The following is a 4897-nucleotide window of genomic DNA, read 5'->3' as shown; positions in this document are numbered from 1 at the left end:
ATGTGTTCTCTTACATTTCACAGCCTCTGTTGTGCATATGTTGGGACCATCAAATGTAACGTAAGACACTTCTAAGGTTTATAAGCAATGCTGAGTGAGCTCTCCACTCTCTTTTCAGTAACCTTGGAAACCATGTGTGCCATCTGGAACACATGACTGTGAGATGAATGCAGGCTTGATACCCAAATAATCAATGGAACAGAGCAATGCAGAAGAGCCAGTAACTCTCATTGAGCTATGACATGAAGGAGAAATAAGCGATTTTGAAGCCACCGAGAAAGCCTAGTTCATCTTAATATATTGCTTTAACCACTCCTCCAATTTCAATCCTCTCCCTGCAATTAAACACTTATCAGTTTGATGAATATTTATCTAGAAATTTATATATTTGTTTTACCTTTTAACTAAATATTATAATATTACATCTACTATCTTACTGTTTTTACTTAACGATATTCCTAGAGATGCTTCAATATAAGAATCTCATTTCTTAAAACTACTGTGTAGTTTTCTTGGTATAGATAGACCACAGTTTATTTGACCTTTCCCTTTTGATGACTTAGGCTATTTCCAATATTTTGGCTCTTACAATGTCTCAATAAACATCCATCTATGCTTTCTTGTGCACATGTGTACCTATATCTCTATGGTAATACAAAGCAGTAGAAGTGCTGGGTCACATGGTATGTATATACTTTTACTGGTTTCTTTATTTACCACAATGTATACCACAAACACCTCCATCCCCTCCAAAGTCCTGATGAATATTGATGCAAAAATCCTCAGCAAAATACTATTAAACTAAGTCAGCAGCATATTAAAGGGATTTTACATCATGATGAATCGGGGTTTATCCACAAAATGCAGGGGTGATCAACATAGGAAAATCAAACAATGTAATGTATATTACATTAATATAAGAAAGGGAAAAAATTATCATCTCAATTGATGCAGAAAAAAGCATTTGGCAAAATCCAACACCCTTTCATGAAAAAACATTCAGCAAACTATACTATAAGAGGAATTGTCTCAATATGATAAAAGGCATTTCTAAAAAATTCAATGATAAATTATACTCAATGGTGAAAGATTGAAAGCTTTCCATGTAAGATCAGGAACAAGACAAAGATGCCTGCTTTCACCAATATTGTACTGGAAGTTCTAGCCAGAGAAATTAAGCAAGAAAAAAATTAATCAGATCCAAATTGGAAAGGAAGAAGTAAAATTATCTTTATTTGCAGATGGCATGATCTTAGGTACAGAAAATCCAAAAGAACATGCAAGAAGGCTCCTAGAGCTAATAAATGAACTTGGCAAAATTGCGGGAGACAAGACAAGCCATCCAAAATTGGTTGTATTTCTATACACTAGCAATGAGCAACCCAAAAATGAAATTAAGAAAACAATTCTATGCACGCAATTCTAAAGCACGCAAAAGAATAGAATACTTAAGAGTAAATTTTGGGGGCCGGCCCTGTAGCCGAGTGGTTAAGTTCGTGCGCTTCGCTACAGCAGCCCAGGGTTTCGCCGGTATGGATCCTGGGCATGGACATGGCACCGCTCCTCAGGCCACGTTGAGGCAGCGTCCCACATGCCACGACTAGAAGGACCTGTAACTAAGATATACAACTATGTACTGGGGGTATTTGGGGAGATAAAGCAGAAAAAAAAAGATTGACAACAGTTGTTAGCTCAGGTGCCAATCTTTAAAAAGAAAGAATAAATTTAACCAAAGCAGCTCAAGACTTGTACACTGAAAATTACAAAACTACTGAAAATAATTAAACAAATGGAAATATATGCCATGTTCAGGGACTGGAAGACTTATTATTGCTAAGATGGCAATAATTCCCAAAGGTTGTGAGCACTATGCAGTCTATACAGACACTGTTATACAATAATGGACACCTGAAATTACACCCTGTTAGAAACCAATGACATCACTAAAATAATTTTTTTTAAAAAGAAGAAACCTTTGCACCCCTTAGTCATAATACACCAAATGGCCTATCAACCTCAGCCCTAGGAAACCACTAAAATACTTTCTGTCTCTATAGATTTGCCTATTCTGAACATTTCAATGAATGTAATAATATAAAATGTGGTCTTTTTTGACTGGCTTCTTTCACTTAGCATCATAATTTCAAGGTTCATCCATTTTGTAGCATATATCGGAACTTCATTCCTTTTTATTGACAAGTAGCATTCCATTCTATGACTATTCCACATTTATCTGTTGATGGACATTTGAGTTGTTTGCAGTTTTTAGCTATTATGGACAATGTTGCTATGGACATTCATTTACAAGACTTTCTGTGGATATGTTTTTATTTATCTTATATAGATAACTAGGAGTGGAATTGCTGGATCTTATGGTAACTCTATGTTTAACTATTTGAGGAACTGCCATGCTGTTTCACACGCTGTCTGTCTTAGTCCATTTGGGCTGCTATAACAAAATGCCATGGACTGGTTGGCTTAAGCAACAGAAATTTCTCTCTCACAGTTCTGGGAGTTAGGAAGCCTAAGGTCAAGGCATGGCAGATTTGGTGTCTGGTCAGGGCCTGCTTCCTCGTCGATGGCTATCTTCTCATTGTAACCTCAAATGTTAGAAAGAGTGAGTGATCTTTTTGGGGCATTTTTTTTATAAGGTCACTACTCGCATTCATGAGAGGTCTGCTCTCATGAACTAATCACTTCCTAATGGCTCCACCTCCAAATACCATCAAATTGGGGATTAGATTTCAACACATGAATTTTGCAGGAACACAGACATTCAATCCATAGTATTGACTGAACCATTTTACATTCCCACTAACAGAGTACACGGGCTCTGCTTTCTCCATATTTTTCACAACTGTTTTTATTGTGTGCCCCTTCACTGTCCTAGCGAGGATAAAGTGGTGTCTCAATGGGGTTTGGATTTGCATTTCCCTAATGGCTATGTGTTGAGCATCTTTTCATGTATTTATTGACCATTTGTATATCTTCCTTGGAGAAATATCTATTCAAATCTTTTTCCCATTTTCAATTGGGTTATTAGACTTTTTATTATTGAGTTGTAATTGCTCCTAATACATTCTAGATACAAGTCCCTATCAGTTACAAGTTTTTCAAAAAATTTCTCTCATTCTGTAGGTGGTCTATTCACTTTCTGACTGTTTTGAAACACAAAAGTTTTTAATTTTGATGATGTCCTGTTTGCCTATTTTTTCATTTGTTGCTTGTGCTTTAGGTCTCATAGCTAAGAAACCATTGCCTAGACCAAGGTTACAAAGATTTACACCATTGTTTTCTTCTAAGAGTTTTATTGTTTCAGCTTTTCCATTTAGGCCTTTGATCTGTGTTGAGCTGATTAATGTAAATAGTGTGAGTGGCTCCAGCTTCGTCTTTCTAGATATCCAGTTCTTCAAGCACTGTTTGTTGAAAAGACTATTTTTCCCCCATTGAATGGTCCTGGCACCCTTATTGAAAATCAATTGGCCAGAGACGTACCGGTTTATTTCTGGATCTTCAGTTCTGTTCCATAGATCTTTATGTCCGTCCTTATGCTAATATCACACTGTCTTGATTACTATAGTTTTGTAGTGAGTTTTGAAATTATGAAATGTGAGTCCTCCTACTTTGCTCTTCTTTTTCAAGACTGTTTTGGTTGCTTTAGATGCCTTTCATTTCCATATGTATTTTCGGTTCAGCTTATCAATTTATGCAAAATGGCAGCAGGATGTTGATAGGGATTGTATCGAAATTTCTTTCAAAAATATTTTGTAGTTTTCAGAATATAAGTTTGCACCTCCTTTGTCAAATTTATTCCTACATATTTTATTCTTTTTGATGTTATTTTAAATGGATTTTTTCTTAATTTGATTTTCAGTGTGCTCAATATAAATAGAAATATAATTGATTTTTGTTTCAAGTAGAATGAAAATCCAATCATACTGTATTCTTATTTAAAACAGACATTCACTGCTTACTTCAATCTTTTCTAAGAAATAAGCACAAATTAAGTAAGGCAATTAAGAGTGAGCTACAGGCCAAAAGAGAATACAAACAAGGTTCAATCAAGGGTGAATACTGAGAGAAGCAACATAATAACAACAGATTTTCAGATCATGTCAACTCTGTAGTCTTTGCTTTTTATTTTGGTAAAACATACATATGTATAATAAAACTTTCCATTTAAACCATTTTAAGTGTACAAATCAGTGGCATTAATTACATTTACAGTGTTGTGCAATCATCACTCCTATCTATTCCTAAAACTATTTCATCAACTCAAGCAGAAACATGTACTCATTAAGCAATAACTCCCATTTCTACTCCCTAGCTCCTCCCAGTCCCTGGTAACCTCCAATCTACTATCTGACTCTATTAATTTGCTTAATTTAGATATTTTATATAAGTGGAATTATACAATATTGTCCTTTTGTGTCTGGCCTATTGCATTCAGCATAGTATTTTGAAGGTTGATTCATGTAGCGTGTTTCAGAACTTCATCCATTTTTATGGAAATTATATGTATATTCAATTGTATGTATATACTACATTTTGTTTCTGCATTCATCTGTTGATGGGAACTTGGATTTTCCCCCCTTTTACCTATTGTGAATAATGTTGCAATGAACATTCATGTACAAGTATATATTTGTGTCCCTGTTTTCAATTTTCTTAGGTATATACCTAGGAATGGAATTGCTGGATCATATGGTAATTCTATGTTTAACTTTTTGAGGAAGTACCAAAGTGTTTTCCACAATGGCTTCACCATTTTACATTCTCACCAGGAAGGTACAAGTGTTCCAGTTCTCCACATCCTTGTCAACATTTGTTATTTTCCTATTTTTGATTATAGCTATTCTAGTGAGTGTGAAGTGGTATCTCATTGTGCTTTTACTTT

The 4897-nt window shown here is 35.0% G+C and overlaps 1 long non-coding RNA gene across 1 annotated transcript in view; it reads left to right on the top strand.

Moving 5' to 3' along the window:
* LOC124245714 (uncharacterized) overlaps positions 1-304 on the top strand; it is a 7819-nt gene extending 7515 nt beyond the window's left edge. Inside the window, exon 3 of the long non-coding RNA XR_006890307.1 lies at positions 119-304. This is a non-coding gene — a long non-coding RNA (uncharacterized LOC124245714). The remainder of the gene's footprint in view (positions 1-118) is intronic.
* The last annotated feature ends 4593 nt before the right edge of the window (positions 305-4897 follow it).

This window comes from Equus quagga, chromosome 10 (assembly GCF_021613505.1).
Source record: "Equus quagga isolate Etosha38 chromosome 10, UCLA_HA_Equagga_1.0, whole genome shotgun sequence".
NCBI lineage: Eukaryota > Metazoa > Chordata > Mammalia > Perissodactyla > Equidae > Equus > Equus quagga.
This window is presented reverse-complemented; position numbering and strand designations above follow the sequence as displayed.